We start from the raw sequence: 19,200 nt of genomic DNA on the forward strand, positions 1-19,200 counted from the left end.
TTAGAAATTCCAAGATACGCACTTAGAAGTCTGTAAAAACATGTTATTACTTTACAGTAGACAGTAGGCTTCTTTTAAGAAGATTGGATTGTTTTGATTCTAGCATTTAAATTAAAGTAATTTTCATGATGAAGCCAAACAATTCAGAGGATACAGTTTATTTCTAAAACCTCTGAACACTTTTAAAATCTTCAGTTATTTGTAGATTTCATATTTTGGTCAGATGAACATGTAGTTCTGGTTTTTAAAAGCTAAGTTGTGAAGTGTGGGCTAGTGGCAGAAGATTTAAGAAACACTTGTTAAATACTGACTGTGGCATTACTTAAGTAAATATCTGAAGAAAGTAGATATTCAATGTGCTGACTCTAATCAGAATATTTACACAGTCTTAATTCTGGAAGAAATTTGGGTGATTATCTCATTGCTTTCTATACCCTTGAGTAGAACCACAATCACTCCATCTTTAACATGTGATATCTGCCCTATTTTTAAGACTCTGGAGAAAATAGTTCTATAACCTCACTTAGTACACATTTTCATTACTTCATAGTCCAGGTATTGGGAAATTTTTTCTCATGGTCAACCTATATATAATATATAATATTTATAATTTGTATTTTGGTCTTCAGTAGATATTAAGACTTTGAAGAACCTGCGTGAATCTGAAGATCATTAGTAACTGGTCCCAGAGGTTTTTTTGTTTTGTTTTGTTTTTTGTTTTATTTTATTCACTCAGTGTATAGAATTGAGCACTGCTGTGAGCAAGGAAAAAAACCTCATTTAACCCACATGGATGCCAACACCTTATACTTTTAAAATTTTTACTAGAATATTCACATATGTTATCTCATTAAAGTTTCATTTGACTATAAACTAAATTCATATTCTTTTTAATATTACATGTTACAGATATGAAAAATGTTCTGAACTGCTTTAGCTTTTCCCAAGTATTTCTACTTTGTTAATCATTGTTTTGACCTTGAACCACCATCCCAGTTTCCAAATAATTCTTTCAATTCTGAAATCCAGAAGTGGACATCACACTTATTATTAGATGGTATAAGAAACTATAGATAAAAAAGATGTCACCTTTGCAAAGTGTCAATGGAATGTTCAACATTGCTAAATGGGGAATTGGGAAATTAATGCCAGAGTTCTTAGGTCAACCTGTTGTTCATCCTCAACCCCAAATCAGGGGTGAAAATTTCTGAGGCATAATGCAATCCTACCTGGATTATGTGGCCTGTTTTTTCTTGTCTGGCACCTGTCATGCAGTTTACAGCTTTCTCAACCTTGTGTCCTTTACTGATGTTCTAACCTCCCTCGTCCATTCTTCTCCATTGGCAGCAGCATGATGCTCTCTGAAGAAAGCTACTGGTGATGGTCTTAAATACTTCTTGGGCCCATCAAACACCTCTTCCTTACACTCTCCTCTTAAAAAGCAAATGTCTTGGTGGCTGAGCACCATCCTCTGTCTGTCTGTCTGTGCTTGCACATGGGACCAGACTTGCCCAGGGAACAAAATTATTTCAGTTAGAGTTAGTATTAGAAAAAAATACTTGCATTTTTCTTTCTTTTCCCCTTATAGTTCTACCTATATCATTGAAATCTATCTTTGTTTCTACAAAGGTTCACAAAATGTGAACTTTTGTGCTCAATAACTGAATGCAAACATATTAAAAGACACAGTTCATAAAGGAACTTATACCTGATAAGACAAAGCTGGATAACTGGAGAAGAGTGAAAACAAAAACAAAAACAAAACAATTAAGTACATGCTTGACCTCTCTCTGAACTTGAGGCACATTTATTGTCTTATGCAATATGGTTTTGTTTTGTTAGCTAAATTTACTAAATATGTGCCTTGTATTCTTCAATTTCCTTAAATTATTTCCTATCAATATTGGATATTTTGGAGAACTGTTTGTTTTTATATATTTATTGACTAAACATTCAATTGAACAAAACATTTATTGAAGGTCTACTATGCTCTAAACCCTCCTCTGGATTTAGGAGATACAAAATGAGAGAGTCCTTGTCTTCAAAGAACTATATAATATTTGGAAAACAAATTTATTTATTAACAATTAACCAATGGTGTGTAAATAATGATACTGTGGAATGATGATCAACTTGTTATTAGAGCCCTGAAGAAATAAATACTGCTACAAATGAAGTCAATGTGTTAGGGAAGGTTTAGAGAAGAGATGTAATTTGTGTAGTGTCTTGAAGAATCACTAAGAGTTTTCCAGGAAAAGAGAGGTTTGTTTGTTTTGCCAAAGAAAAAAATAACAAAGAAATTCCATTAACAAATGATAATAGTAACTCCCAATTATTCAATATTTACAATATTTCTGACATTGTTTTAAATGTATTTACTTATTTAGTGTCATAATAAATCCATGAGTTATATATTGTAGTATTATTATTTATATTTTATCAGAAAAAGAATGAAGCACAAGGATAAGTAATTTGCCAAGGTTACGCAGCTATTAAGGGGCTGAGTTGGGATTGAACTCAGAGCATGGGAGAAAGTGAACAAAGTTCACTGGAGTTATAGCCTAAGATGCAGGCTGGCAAAGATAGAGAGTAAGACTGTGCTTATAGATTGGAACCGTACTTCAAGGATTGCAATGTCATGCACAAGACTCCCGGCTTTATTCCATCACTAGGGGGAAGCCACTGCAAGGTTGTGAGAAAGGAATTGGCCTAAATAGCTCTTTCTTTGGAAAAGATACTTTGCAGGCATTGTGGAGAATGGACTGGTGGACGAGGAGATTAGAAGCAAAGGGAAAAGGGAGAATGTGCATTTGAGAGATAATGACTTCTAATTATTGTGTAAATCCCGTAACATCAAAAACTCTGCTTATGCCATTCTTTATGACTTAACACATTACAGTTTATAGAAACTGGGAGGCAAGTATGCAAATTTGGTATCCCTTGCATTTATCATCTATATCATGTGACATTATGGATGGTACTAGCTGATGTATCAAACAGAACAAAGGTGTGTGGGAGGATGAGTGCATCTGAAGAAAACCCTAATGCTCAGTCCTAATTTACTGGAGGTGCTTTGTGTTGTGTTTTCTGTATACTCCTGGTGGGTTTTCTATGGAAATTATCTAGTCCACAGTCTGAACTGAATGCCGGTGGAAGTCTATGCCTCAGAGCCGGAGTCTACTGCTTTAATCAGAGGGCTTTCTCAGTAATGCAAATCTATAAATGGCATTTCCCTGGCCTTTTAGTGTCTCACATGTTCAATATATTGGATTTTAAAAATGTGTACTGTAAAAAGGGCTTTGTAAAGTAATGATGACAACTCCCAGAACACATGCTGGAAGGTGGCCCAGCAACCGGGCCTACTGTCCAACAGCTAAAGTCTTAGACCCTTTTGCAAAATCCCTTTTGTTTTCTTTCCCTATTCTTTTGTTGTCTCTCAGTTTTTCTCCCTATAGGTATTTGTAGTGCTTCCTCCTGTAATATCACTGTCAAGACATCAGAAACATTATGCTTGAGGCGTTTAAATGGTTCTCAGAAAAGAATTGAAAAAGCTGACTATGGTGCAAAAGGCCCTACATTATCTGGTCTCAGGCTCCCTGTGACCTCATCTCCTAAGTGTGAGCCATGGTAGCCTCCTTTCGGTTCTTCAACAAACCTAGCGTGCTTCCACTGATGGACCTTTACCCTTGGTGTTTCTTCTGCCTGGAAGATGTGACCTGGGCTCACTCTCATCCATTCAGGTTTCTACTCAATATGTACGCTAACAAGGGCTTCTCTGGCTCCTTTATCTAAAAAAGCATCCTTCACTTTCTAGTCTCTTACTCTGCTTTATATTCCTCCTTGGCACTTCTTATTACCTAAAAATACATCATCTGGAAAAAAAAACCATATTTGTTATATTGTTTTTATCTTCTATTGTCTGCCAATCTTACTTAATTGCAGGATTTTTTGTTTGTTTGTTTACTAAATCCTGGGCCCCTATAGAAAAGGCTAGCACCTAATAAATATTTGCTGAAAAAAATTAAAGACTGAATATGGTTTCTGCTTCCTGCTCCTTATTCTTAGAGCACTTCTCCTTCAGCCAGATATGAAGGAGGAGAAAGAAGCTTAGTTGATGCTTGTTCTCCAAGCATCCTTAGTTTATTCAGCTCATAATAGTTGTGTTCCCTTTTTGGCAGTAGGGCTTCTCTAACTTGCTTTCTATTCTGTGTTCTAGGGTACTATAGATACAGATTTAATTACAATATCTCACTAGAGGTTAAACGTTTTACATGATAAGCTATTTAATTAAGCCACTGTGTACAAATCATACTACCTAGCCTGTAGTGCTGTAAATATTTGTTTGTAGCATCATGCAATTATTTATTTTAGTTATTCCTCATGCCTCAAACTGCACAGTAAGTGCCACAGCTCAGAAAAGCTCTATGTATCTCTTACTAACTGTCTGAGTATCGTACACAAGAATCTATTTGTTATTAGGCCTTTAAAATACATGTATATTATCTATTACATTGTTTTTTCTATATTTTTCACTGATGCAACATTTAAAATGTTGAAAGGGGCTACAGAAATTTGAGCACTTTAGAGGATTTTCCCCAGGTAACTTGGAAGTAATAGTTTGTGACTCGCAGAATAAGGAAACTGAATTAACAACCCTTGTAGTCTACAAAAGACATCACCAGGAGTAAAAATTTTCACTTGGTTCTATCTCATTTTTTTCTGAACTGAGAGGTTGGGACCTCTGCCCTTCCTAGAAATTGTTTGACACAGATCTGTTTGAACCCCACTGTGTACTTTAGGATGAAATAAAGTGTTGACCTTCTCAGATTGCTTCTTGCTAGAATGTGAGCATTTTTTCTCTGAGAGGGAATAGGAATGATGGCTTCTCTAGCCCTTTCATAGAAAAGAGCACCTGTCCCAGGGTGTGCTCACCTGGCAGACTTGGCTTCTCTTCGACCTGCATCCGTTACAACTCAGATTTACTGCAAACTACACAGATTGGAAATAAAAGAGTTTCAGTAGTGTGGCTTCAAAAAAATTGCTTTAAAAATTGTATTTTTCTGGAAATCGGTGTTCTAGGAATCATTTTGGGGATGACAATCCCCAATATGGTGGGGATCTCTTTCCTGGTCTTGGAGCAAACAAAGGAGCATAGATGAGAAGTTTGGAGGCATCTCACACAAATTCCAAAATCTCCAAGTACTTGCAAAACAAGATAAATTACTGGAGAAAGAAAAAAATATTTCTCTGTAGCTGTGCTCGGTAAAGTCATAGAAATATCCTGACAATTTATAACATTAATTATGTGCAGCTAAAATGTTCAGGAGGGTGAAAAGGTGGAGATATCTGTGAGTCAGGGAGAAATCACTGGTCATGAAGATTTAAAATTTTAAAAAGTTGAAAAGATAGTACAACAAACACCTTCTTATTAATGTTTTTCCACATTTACTTTGTCTATATTTTTATCCATAAATATAATCTCATATGTGTGTGTGTGTGTTTAGTTGATGATTTCTATTCCATCAGCATGTTCTCATACCATGATTTCAGAGATTCTTTTTTATTTTATTTTATTGTGTGTGTGGCAGAGACAGATAGGGACAGACAGACAGGAAGGGAGAGAGATGAGAAGCATCAATTCTTCGTTGTGGCACCTTAGTTGTTCATTGATTGCTTTCTCATATGTGCCTTGACCAGGAGGCTACAGCAGACCGAGTGACCCCTTGCTCGAGCCAGCAGCCTTGGGCTCAAGCTGGTGAGTCTTGCTCAAATCAGATGAGCCCACGCTCAAGCTGGCAACCTCAGGGTTTCGAACCTGGGCCCTCCACATCCCAGTTTGATGCTCTAGTCACTGCGCAGGCCAGGGATTAATTCTTAATAGTGTACTAACATGCTGACAAATTTTAAATAAGTTTGTAGCCCTGTTTTTAAAAGTACTGTAAACTATTGAGATAGAGTACAGAGTTAGAGGTATCTATAATAGTTTATGACTTTTCGTGGTGATAAATTGTTCGTTTGAGGTGCTTAAAATAGTTCCTAAGAGGATGAATGTCTGTAGCATTCACATTTTTCTACCCCAAGAGGAGCAGTTATTTTTTTTAAGCCTATAAAACTTGTGTCATTAACCTGACCAGTGGTGGTACAGTGGATAGAGCATTGATCTGAGATGCTGAAGTCCCAGGTTTAAAACTGTGAGGTCACCAACTTGAGCGCGGGCTCATCCAGCTTGAGGGCAGGATCGCTGGCTTAAGCATGAGATCATTCGACATGATCCCGTGGTCACTGCCTTGAGCCCAAGGTTGTTAGCTTGAGCAAGGGGTCACTGGCTCGTTTGAGGCCCCCAGGTTAAGGCACGTATGAAAAGCAATCAATAAACAACTAAAAAAAATTACGCAACTATGAGTTGATGCTTCTCATCTTTCTCCCTTTTTGTCTCTCTCTCCCTTTTTGTTGTTTTTTGTTGTTGTTGTTGTTTGTTTTTTTTTGCATTTTTCTGAAGCTAGAAACGGGGAGGCAGTCAGATAGACTCCCGCATGCACCCGACCGGGATCCACCCAGCACGCCCACCAGGGGGCGATGCTCTGCCCCTCTGGGGCGTCACTCTGTTGCATCCAGAGCCATTCTAGCTGAGGCAGAGGCAGAGGCCACAGAGCCATCCTCAGCGCCCGGGCCATCTTTGCTCCAATGGAGCCTTGGCTGCGGGAGGGGAAGAGAGAGACAGAGAGAAAGGAGAGGGGGAGGGGTGGAGAAGCAGATGGGCGCTTCTCCTGTGTGCCCTGGCCAGGAGTCGAACCCTGGACTCCTGCATGCCAGGCCGATGCTTCTCCCTTTTGTCTCTCTTTCTCTCACATAAACACACACATACACACACAAACAAGCAAACAAAGTGTGCCATTAGTATAGAACATTATATAATGTCTTAACATACTTCACATGGGATTCTATCATTGTATTATTTTGAAGTAATCTTGAATTTTATTTTTCAGTGTTAATCTTTGTTTTATGTTACATTACCTGGAGTCAAGAAAGTTAGATGGGTTTTAGTATTTTCTCTTGATCTGCTATTGAGATTTTTGATCAATTGGTTAACTGTCTTAGACCTCAGTTCCTTCATTTGCAAAATGGAGAAAAAGAGCCTTATGTTTAATTATTTTCAAATGTTAATTTAAAATAAAAAACATATCTGTTTATATAATCCACTATCTATCTTCTAAGATAATGTAGTAGGGCATTTAGCACAATACTTCATGCATTATAGGTAACATAATAGATGCTACTGTTTAATTATATTACTAAACCTCTCAGCATATGCAAACTTTCACATTATTGTCAGTCTTGGTTGTCAAAGAAGAAATTATTTTTTATTATTTGAAAAGCATCACTGGGTATAGAAAATGTCACTTCAAAAGAGCAAAGTGCATATGAGTTTGTAAAGAAATAATTTTATGGTATCTACTGTGTGATCATCTTATATACTAAAGAAGCAAAATCACATTCATTTATTTTCATGTGATAATCACATTTTAATGAACCAAGTTAAATTATGTTGAAGCACATATCAGAAGATCCAGTGTGAATAGATTATATTCCCAGTAAGAAGCTCTACTGCCTTGTTTGGTTGCTATCATCAATATATTTTAAAAAGCTATGTGTTACCATCGACTGTGTGAAAGAGATAAGAAGAGAACCATTTTGAAGTAATTCCATCCACTTCACCAATAAGTGTGAAAGTAAAAAGGGAAAAAAGCATAAGAAAATGCCTTGTCTATTTTAGGAGCTCACATATGAAAAAAACCAATATAGGATTCAGTGAACAACTATCTTGGGAAAATTCTGGTGTCATCAAAAACTCATTTATCTCAAAATGTGCCCTTGCCTCCCTATTCTTGCACAAATTAAAAAGCTCAGACTGTTTGCTACAGCGTAGAGATTCTGAGAGTGCTTTTGTGGCTTAATTGGGCCACTGTTACCTCAGCAGTTTATTCAGGAGCTCTCTCTCACCTAGAACTATTTAGGCCTCCTGAAGAGAAATTGGGGAGGACAGGACAAAGAAATTAAGGGATCCAAGTCTTTCTTGCTGGTGTCTGACCTGCCCAAAACTTCCTCTTGAGATTTTACCAATAAAATCTTTTTTCTGCTGACTTTGGGTTGCCTTTGTTCTTCTTTTTCTAGTTCTTTAAGAAGTGATGTTAGATTGTTTACTTGGGATCTCTCTTATTTTTTGATATAAGCCTGTAATGATATAAACTTACCTCAGATTACTGCTTTTGCTACATCCCAGAAAAATTTTGATATGTCATGGTGTCATTTTCATTTGTCTATATATATCTTTTGATCTCTGCTTTTATTTCTTCTTTGACCCTGTCATTTTTTAGAAGTATGTTGTTTAGTTTCCATGTTTTTGAGACTTTCTTTACTTCCTTCTTACAGTTGAACTCTAATTTCAAAACCTTATCATCAGAAAATATGCTTAGTATAATTTTAATCTTTGTGAATTTGTTGATGTTAGCTTTGTGGCTCAACATATGGTCTGTCCTTGAGAATGTGCCATGAGCACTGGAGAAGAATGTATAATCTAATGTTTTTGGATGAAATGTCCTTTAAATGTTCATTATGTTCATTTAGTCTAGTGTGTTGTTTAAGGCCAATATTTCTTTATTGATTTTCTGAGATCTCTAAGTTTGATTGCATTTTGTCTTTTTCTATATTTATATCAGTTAGTAGATGTTATACTTTGGTGCTTCCTAGTTTGGTACATATATATTAAGAAGTTTATGACTTCTTGATACAATGTCCCCTTTATCATGAACTGCCCATCTTTGTCTCTGGTTACCTTTGTTGTCTTGAAGTCAGCATTGTCAGATCTCTGTATGGGTACACCTGCTTTTCTTTGGATATTATTGGCTTGGAGAATTGTTTTCTAACCTTTCACTTTGAGTCTACTTTTGTCCTTACATGTTAGATGTGTCTCTTGAAGGCAGCACACAATTGGGTTTTGTTTTCTGATTCAATCTGCTATTCTGTGCCTCTTTTTGGTGAATTCAGTCCATTTACATTTAGAGTAATTATTGTCACTTGAGGATTTCCTATTGTCATTTTATGTTTTGTTGTTTGGTAGTTCTGTGTTTTGTTTGGTTCTTCCCTTTTGTGTTTCTGTCAGTTGTTTTTGTTTATTGGTATTTCATAGTTTTTTTTTTCCTGTTTCTTTTTTATTTTTTTTACAGAGACATAGTCAGAGAGAGGGATAGATAGGGACAGACAGACAGAAACAAAGAGATGAGAAACATCAATCATTAGTTTTTCCTTGTGCATTGCAACACCTGAGTTGCTCAATGATTGCTTTCTCATATGTGCCTTGACTGCGGGCCTTCAGCAGACCAAGTAACCCCTTGCTGGAGCCAGCGACCTTGGGTTCAAGCTGGTGAGCTTTTGCTCAAACCAGATGAGCCCACGCTCAATCTGGTGACCTCGGGGTTTCGAACCTGGGTCTTTCTCATCCCAGTCCAATGCTCTATCCACTGCGCCACCACCTGGTCAGGCTGTTTCTTCTTTTTTTAAGCTGTGTGTTTCAGTAGTGGTTTTTTTCATGGATGCTTACCATTAGATTATTAAGAGAAAAATGTTCATATGTACAGGAGTCCTTTATCTTATGAGTGCTTCTGTACTCCATCCTCCTTTGTCACTGCAGATCTTTATCCTATCTCCTTTTATGTTATTGTTGTCACAGATTATCCTCATTTTTACTGTGACCTTGTTGGTACTTTTTCTTGTAGTTTTGATTTGTTTTGTTCTTTGTATCTGGTCAAATAAGCCCCTTTAGTATTTCCTGCAGTGGGGGTTTTCTGGTGATGAATTCCCTCAGCTTCTGTACATCTGCAAAAGTTTTTATTTTTTCTTTATATTAGAAGGATAATTTTGATGGATATAGTATTCTTCACTGGTGACTACTTTCTTTCAAAACCTGAATGGTGGGTCCACTCTATTTTGGCTTTCAGAGTTTCTGCTGAGATGTCTGATGATAGGATGATGGGATTTCCTTTATATGTTATGATTTTCTTTTAATGTTACTGATTCTTTCCTCTGTCTAGCTTGTTCTATTAGCTAACCTTGCTACCTCAGTTTTCAATTAATATATTGAGTTCTTCATTTTTGTTTTGATTATCCATCTCCTTGATGAGATATTCCTTTTGTTTTCTGAGCTCATTAAATTGTGTATTGGTGTTTTCTTGCATCTTGTTGAATGATTTTAGAACTTCAATTTTGAATTCTCTATCATTTAACACTAAAGTTTTCATGTGATTGAGATTTTTTTTCCTGGATATTTTTCATTTTCTTTCTGAACTATGTTTCTGTCTTGTGTAGTCATGGTATTTGATGTTTTCTTCCTTGATGACATTGAAGAGTGGTATTGTTAAGAACTCTAACCAAAAAAAAACAACCTTAAAAACAACAACAACAAAAAAGTACAATATAATATATAAAAATTTAAAAAATAATGACAAGTAAAAAAAAAAAACCACAGAAAACAAAGCTCATAAACCAAAACCAAAAAGTCAAGTACAAACTAAATACCCATAAAAATATAAAAATTAAATAAATGGAAATTTTTCAAAAGAGAAAAATGAATAAGAAGAAAACAAGGGATAAAATGAAAAGATAAAGGAAAAATAAATTTTAGTTTTGAGAGATTACAGTTTTCTTTCAATAGGTGTCACTGTTCTATAAGTTTTAGGTCTGTGAAATTTCCTGAACTAGCCTCTGCTGAGATGTTGCTGTTGCAATGATGTAGGCAGCGGCTGCAGTTGCATTGGTGGGTGGGTGTGTTGTGAGGATTTTACAGCTTTGGCTTTACAGCTCTAGCAATGGCAGTCTCAGGCATCCTACCACTCCTCTCCATATCTCAATAGACCAGGGTACTAGACACAGAGCACTTCTGTTCTTCAGGTCAGAGAGCAGCTCTGGGGAACTAGTTGTGGGGTCTATCACTGCCACTTTCCAAACCCATGAGGTGAGGGAGGAAGGATCTGGGAGGTTGGAGGGCCACACATTAGTTTTCTCTGTCTGCCAAGTGTGGACTGCATGCAGACTGTGAGAACACTGGTCATGACTCTGCACACTGGCCGCTTTGGTTCCGTATCTACCCCTTTGCCCCTCTATATCACCGCTCTTTCTGGCAGAAGGAGATCCAGTAACTCCAGTTTTCCTCTTTGTAATGCTGAGACAAAACCAAGACACCCCGAGCTTCCCTCCTCCCCATAGTCCAGCAGAGAAAAAAACCCCAGTCACTTCGGGTGTGTCTCCCCTCTGGAGCCAACCATGAGTGTGTTCAGTGTGTTTTTATCTTGTGCTCCCCTTTTCAACCCACCCCACCTTTAGTCCATTCAATGCATGGATCTTTTAGGTGTGTCTGCAAACCCAACTGGAGTTTCTTTGCTGCATTATAACTTCAATTTGTTGAAGTTTCAAGGGGGGAAGATCAGGAATATCGCATGCCACCATTACTCTGATGTCATCTCTAATTCCATCTTTATTTTCTAAAATTCCAGTTGCCATCTTAAAATTGATACTTGTCTCTATTAATGAAACTACATGCCAATGAAACACTATTTCTTTAAATAAATTTCTGATAAATTTTTTAAGTGTTGTTTTTATCAAAGTACCAGAATGTCATTGAAGTTTTCTCTAGTCATTGGAATCTAACTTCTTAGAGATTCATTTATATAAAACAGTTTATTCATGAAAGGCAATGGGAAAGGAGCTCAAGATCTGGAGTCAGATTCTAGACAAGCAACATGCTTTCTGGTGTCACCACTTACAAATTGTTTTTTTGTTGTTGTTTCTCAGTAAGGCAGAAGTAGTAATTTAACATTTTGGAATCCTCAACATTTTTATCAGTAAAATAGAGATAAAGCAATTCCTTCCCTATTCATATGTGATTTTTATGAAATTAATTAGAATTGTTTAAATACAAGGAATTGGAACCTATTTGCTAGAAGAAGAAGAAAGATAACTTTATGGGACAAAGGAATGATAAACTAATACCAATAAATACTAAGTAAATTGATTTAAATAGTGCAGGTTTAATTGGGTTGTATATAGAGATCATTCTTTTAATAAGCATTATTAAATATCACAATCATTTTCTTTTATTAAAAAAAAAGAGTAGTTTCTGTTCTATAAGACCACACAAGTGAAAGACTCTATGGAGACAGGGATGAGAATAAATGGCAGCTTGGGATCTTATCTATTACCATGAGTCTTTACATCACTTTCACGCTTCCTGAAGAAAGATATTGGAATGCTCGTATAACCAATATTCAGGGGAGTGAAAGTTGTATTTAATCTTTATTCAGATGACTTGACAATATTTAAATCAAATTGCTCTTTACTTCTTGGTTGTTTCCAAGAATATTTAGGAATGAAAACAGAAATAAATGTTATTGGTTCTCTTTTGACAGAGACTTCCTTCTAACATTGTCATTGATCAGGTTGATTCTGTTACCTAGCAGTTGAAAGGCAGTAAAAGGTTATATCTTTAAGACAGGGGTTCTGTTTGAATGAATTGGTATTTCATTGAAAAATGGCTATTCAAATAAACTCAAAGCTTTGCAACAGTGAAAAATATGGTAAAATACTTCGTACTTCACAAAAGTCATGCCAACTTTGAAGTTCTATCTAAATTAATAAAAATAAGACATTTTAGGAATCTATCTGACAATTAAGATTAAATTAAACAACTGTTTCATTTGAATAAAGCTTTGCAGAATCTAATATTATGAAAGAGCTGTCTCTATAAGCTCAGTACTTGCTTGGTATTAAAGGGATTTGAGTTTTAATGCCAGCTGAATCCCAAATACCCAGTGAGCACATATGCATACATTTTCTGCTGGTAGCTTTTTTGTCAAATGGATTAATAATTACCTTATACATTAGAGTATGAATATTGAATCTCAGTGATTATAGAGTGCTTTGGTTTTCTGAAGAGTCACTTGGTAGAGACATTCAGAAGAAATAAAAAGTCTTCTAGAAAGTTTTATGCATATGAGGTTTTCAAAAACGTGACTCAGCTTTAAAATGCATTAATGAATTTTGTATTTTATGTGAACCCTAGCAAGGCTTTTGCTAAGTACTTAGTACTCTAAAAGTGGAAATGTTTATGTTTAGAGTTTCTTAAAGCATTGCTGTATTGGTGTATGTTAGTCCTTTTTCAAAGGGTAAAAGCCAGATAGACATTGCTCATCAATTATAAATTAATTAGGACATTGTTTATGAATTAATTTTGATATGTGGCTTGCATTTTCATTTTGTATTGCTTCCAATCAACAAATATTAATTGTGGGATGATGCAAACATGATGCACCTTGTCATCAAGGGGCTTTGTTCTAGCCAAGGAAAGCGTGTAATATTTTGGCTCATGAATTGATTTTATTTGATAGATGTCAACATTACATGTGTACAAGTATAAAACATAATGGCTCTCCCACTGTTACCAAGTGGTGCCAATCTGATTATGAAAGTAAAGGTTTGCAGAGCGGTGGTGCTGCTCGCCTTTTCAAATGGAGCATTCAATCTGTTTCTGTTGTGGTGGCTCATTTTCTTCAGCAACTGACCGGTAGGGAGCTGTGCTGGGGGGTCTGATAAAGAAAGAGGGGTCAGATGTAAGTGGTCTGCTGGTGTGTGCAAGAAGAAAATATGCTTTAAGACAGAGTAAAATATAGCAATATTTTAATTTTTTTTATGTTAGGGCAATAATAGAAAAACTATACCACACACATTTTATATCATTTAATTCTTTTCTCCATTTACAAATGAGGAAATGGAGACTCAGAGGTCGACTGACTGATGCTGGGTAACCAAGCTACAAATAGCAAACCAAGAATTAGCCCATGTGTTCTTAGAGTTACACTTTGTATATACAGGGGATGCTCGGGTTACAACAGTCTCAACATAAGACATTTTGAGTTTACGATGCTCATTCCCATAAAAATTTTAAAAGATTGGGATGTGAGTGTTTCAGCTTACTCTATTAATGTCATACTTACAGACTACGTGGATGAATTAGTTTGGTTTCGCATGGCAGAAGAATACTCAGTATGGTGTACAGTACAGTACAGGTATATTTATGTCCTTTTTCTTTTTCTGTGGCTTTAGTTGTGTTTTTATGTTCTAGATTATGATTTTACAACTGTGTTAGGATAGGTAAGTAACTTAAGCTAGGGTGTGTTTCGACTTACACCAAAATTCAGGTTATGTCACTGTCATAGAAATGGAACTGTGTTGTAACCTGAGGACCCCCTGTATTGGTAAGTTCCATAGATTCAGTGGTACCTTCTAACAGTGCTCAATCCACCCGTCTTCACTTCCAACTCCCAACCTCAAAGGGAAAACATTCAGGGTTATCATACTCTCATCTCTCCTTTTTAAAAGCCTTCTTACAGCGAGGACCCAACAAATTAATTCTCACTTAAGCATAATTGGCTCATGGGGTTTATTGTGTTATTCCATTTTAGGGTAATAACCGTTAAGTTAGAAGAATCTCTTCTTGTAGAATTTGACACATTAGAGAGCAGAGGCAAAGAAAAATATTTTAGGGGATGGAATAGTATTTTCCCATGGGACGCAGATGCTAGACAGATGTCTAGCATGTAGTTCTATTTGCAAACCTTTCACTCATTCACCATGTGTACTATATATTTACCTGTTCTGTGTGCCCATGTTTCCTGCTTTCTTGTTTCTATAGATTAACTCTCTGTACCTGGTTAAGGCCAGTCCCTCAACTGTGCACACAGTTTATCTCCTCTCACATTTGTTCCTGTATTTGTTCCTGCTGTCCCCTGCATCATCAGTTTTAAATCCTGTTAGGTTATTTTCACCACTCTGCAAATGTGCTATAACTCTTTACTTCAAAGGCCCTCTTTGACCCTATGTACCCACCTATGTTTCTTTTTCCCTTTATGGCAAAACTCCCCAAATAAATGTCTATACTTTTCTCTAACTCTCTCTCCACCAGTTCTCTTTTGAAAACTAATCAAGCTTTCCCCTCACAACTCCAGTAAAACATCCATGTCCAAATTTAGTGATCAATTCTCACCCCTCATCTCAGTCAGCCAGTCAGCAGCACAGCATACTGTTCATTCCTCTCCTTCTTACAACACTGCCTTCACTTGTCTTTCTAGACCCTAATCTCTCCTTCCTCAGAGGCTGCTCTTTCTTAGTTTCCTCAGCTGGTTCCTCTTCATGTCCTCAAACTTTAAACATTGGCATGCCCTCCAAAAATGTTGACCCCTTTCTCTCTCTCTATCTCTTTTTTTGTCTACATTTACTCCCTAGGCCAAGTATCTCACGTAGACCCATCACATGAAATAATATCTGTACACTGATGATTCCCAAATCATATCTTTAGCCAGTCTTCTCTGAAATCCAGACCTATATATTTATCCAAAAGCTTCTTTTAAGTAAAAAATAAAAAAAACTTTAGTCATTGAAAAAGTTCTAGAGGTAGGCTGTTCATGGCTAGTATGGTAACTCCATCATCCTTAGCATATGGTTTTCATCCCCAGGGTCACAAGATGGCTTCCAGAACTCCAGCTGTCATATCCATGTTACAAACATTTGTTGTTTTTTTACCTTTCATTTATCAGTTTTATTAGCAAATGAGGCAAAGGCATATTAATACCCAAGAAGAAGGAAAAAATGGGCTTTTGATAGGTAGTCTTTCTACCACTACTGTCAAAAGTGTGAAACCAGCCACTTCCCAGAGTCCATGGCTCTGCTCCTTCAGCCCATGTTCCTCCTGGGAACCCTGAGAAGGGAGCTTTTGTCCCTTTTTTGAATGAATAAATGAATGAAGAAACAAATGGAATAGATACTTCTCCAAAGAGGACATACAGATGGCCAATAGGCATATGAAAAAATGCTCAACATCACTAATCATTAGAGAAATGCAAATTAAGACCACAATGAGATATCACCTCACACCAGCCAGAATGGCACTCATCAACAAAACAACACAGAATAAGTGCTGGCGAGGACGTGGAGAAAAGGGAACCCTCCTGCACTGCTGGTGGGAATGCAGACTGGTACAGCCACTGTGGAAAACAGTATGGAGATTCCTCAAAAAACTGAAAATCAAACTGCCTTTTGACCCAGCTATCCCACTTTTAGGAATATACCCCAAGGACACTATAGAACGGCTCCAAAAGGAGAGATGCACCCCCATGTTTGTGGCAGCATTGTTCACAATAGCGAAGATCTGGAAACAGCCCATGTGTCCATCAGAGGACGAGTGGATTAAAAAGCTTTGGTACATATATACTATGGAATACTACTCGGCCATAAGAAATGATGACATTGGATCATTTACAATAACATGGATGGACCTTGATAACATTATACGGAGTGAAATAAGTAAATCAGAAAAAAAACTAAGAACTATATGAATCCATACATAGAAGGGACATAAAAATGAGGCTCAGAGACATGAACAAGAATGTGATGGCAACAGGGGTGGGGGGTGGGGGGAGGGGGGAGGGGGCGAAGAAGGAGTGAGGGGTTGGGGGAGGGGAGGGGCACAAAGAAAACCAGATAGAAGGTGACAGAAGACAATTTAACTTTGGGGGAGGGGTATACAGCGCAATCAAATGTCAAAATAATCTAGAGATGTTTTCTCTCAACATATGTACCCTGATTTATCAATGTCACTGCATTAAATTTAATAAAAAAAAAAAAGAAACAAATGAAGTAAGCAGCCTGTAAGTTGAATGGGAGAGAGAAATATAAACAGGTAAAACTTAAAATACAATGTGATAGATAAAATAGTAACCCCTCAAAGGAACAGTTTTATCTTCAAATATAAACACAGAGAATTTATGTATCTTTTTTTTTTTTTTCATTTTTCTGAAGCTGGAAACAGGGAGAGACAGTCAGACAGACTCCCGCATGCGCCCGACTGGGATCCACTTGGCACGCCCACCAGGGGGCGATGCTCTGCCCATCCTGGGCGTCGCCATGTTGCGACCAGAGCCACTCTAGCGCCTGAGGCAGAGGCCACAGAGCCATCCCCAGCGCCCAGGCCATCTTTGCTCCAATGGAGCCTCGACTGCGGGAGGGGAAGAGAGAGACAGAGAGGAAGGCGCAGCAAAGGGGTGGAGAAGCAAATGGGCGCTTCTCCTGTGTGCCCTGGCCGGGCATCGAACCCAGATCTATGTATCTTTTTTAAGTTATAATATTTAAACCCTCTTCTAAGTACTCAGTTAAAAAAATTTATTATTAATTGAGTCCTAGATTTTATAACTATTTTCTTTTTTGTATTGTAATAATGATAAATATCAAGAGCTATATCTTATCACATTTTTTTCTAGGTCAAAATGCTGATTTTCGAACTTCCATGAAAGATTTTATTTATTTATTTATTTTTATATTTATTTATTTTTTTGCTGTTTTTTTTTTTTTTTAATAATTTTATTTTTAATGGGGCGACATCAATAAATCAGGATACATATATTCAAAGATAACAAGTCCAGGTTATCTTGTCGTTCACTTATGTTGCATACCCATCACCCAAAGTCAGATTGTCCTCTGTCACCTTCTATCTAGTTTTCTTTGTGCCCCTCCCCCTCCCCCTTTCCCTCTTCCTCTCCTCCCTCCCCCCCCCCCCCCCCCCCCCGTAACCACCACAGTCTTATCAATGTCTCTTAGTTTCACTTTTATGTCCCACCTACGTATGGAATAATGCAGTTCCTGGTTTTTTCTGATTTACTTATTTCACTTCGTATAATGTTATCAAGATCCCACCATTTTGTTGTAAATGATCCGATGCCATCATTTCTTATGGCTGAGTAGTATTCCATAGTGTATATGTGCCACATCTTCTTTATCCAGTCATCTATTGACGGGCTTTTTGGTTGTTTCCATGTCCTGGCCACTGTGAACAATGCTGCAATGAACATGGGGCTGCATGTGTCTTTACATATCAATGTTTCTGAGTTTTTGAGGTATATACCCAGAAGAGGGATTGCTGGGTCATAAGGTAGTTCTATTTGCAGTTTTTTGAGGAACCACCATACTTTCTTCCATAATGGTTGTACTACTTCACATTCCCACCAACAGTGTATGAGGGTTCCTTTTTCTCCACAGCCTCTCCAACATTTGCTATTACCTGTCTTGTTAATAATAGCTAATCTAACAGGTGTGAGGTGGTATCTCATTGCAGTTTTGATTTGCATTTCTCTAATAACTAATGAAGATGAGCATCTCTTCATATATCTGTTGACCATTTGTATTTCTTCCTGGGAGAAGTGTCTGTTCATGTCCTCTTCCCATTTTTTTATTGGATTGTTTTTTTGTTTGTTGTTGAGTTTTATGAGTTCTTTGTATATTTTGGATATTAGGCCCTTATCTGAGCTGTTGTTTGAAAATAACATTTCCCATTTAGTTGGCTGTCTATTTTGTTATCAGTTTCTCTTGCTGAGCAAAAGTTTCTTAGTCTGATGTAGTCCCATTCATTAATTTTTGCCTTCACTTCTCTTGCCATTGGAGTCAAATTCATAAAATGCTCTTTAAAACCCAGGTCCATGACTTTAGTACCTATGTCTTCTTCTATGTACTTAATTGTTTCAGGTCTTATGTTTAGATCTTTGATCCATTTTGAGTTAATTTTAGTACAGGAGGACAGACTGTAGTCCAGTTTCATTCTTTTGCATGTGACTTTCCAGTTTTCCCAGCACCATTTATTGAAGAGGCTTTCTTTTCTCCATTGTGTGTTGTTGGCCCCTTTATCAAAAATTATTTGACTATATATATGTGGTTTTATTTCTGGGTTTTCTATTCTGTTCCATTGGTCTGAGTGTCTATTTTTCTGCCAATACCATGCTGTTTTGATTGTCATGGCCCTATAATATAGTTTGAAGTCAGGTATTGTAATGCCCCCAGCTTCATTCTTTTTCTTTAGGATTGCTTTGGCTATTCAGGGTTTTTTATAGTTCCATATAAATCTGATGATTTTTTTGCTCCATTTCTTTAAAAAATGTCATTGGAATTTTGATGGGAATTGCATTAAATTTGTATATTGCTTTGGGTAATATGGCCATCTTGATTATATTTATTCTTCCTAACCAAGAACAAGGAATATTCTTCCATCTCATTATATCTTTTTCGATTTCCCTTAACAATGGTTTATAGTTTTCATTATATAAGTCCTTT

General features: G+C 36.8%; 1 protein-coding gene across 2 annotated transcripts in view; it reads left to right on the top strand.

Annotated features, from left to right (window-relative positions):
• Nucleotides 1–19,200, top strand: part of PDE4B (phosphodiesterase 4B) — a 523,623-nt gene that overhangs the window by 109,105 nt on the left and 395,318 nt on the right. The gene's annotated exons all lie outside the window — the stretch shown is intronic.

The sequence above is a fragment of the Saccopteryx leptura genome, chromosome 3, assembly GCF_036850995.1.
Source record: "Saccopteryx leptura isolate mSacLep1 chromosome 3, mSacLep1_pri_phased_curated, whole genome shotgun sequence".
NCBI classification, from domain to species: Eukaryota; Metazoa; Chordata; class Mammalia; order Chiroptera; family Emballonuridae; genus Saccopteryx; species Saccopteryx leptura.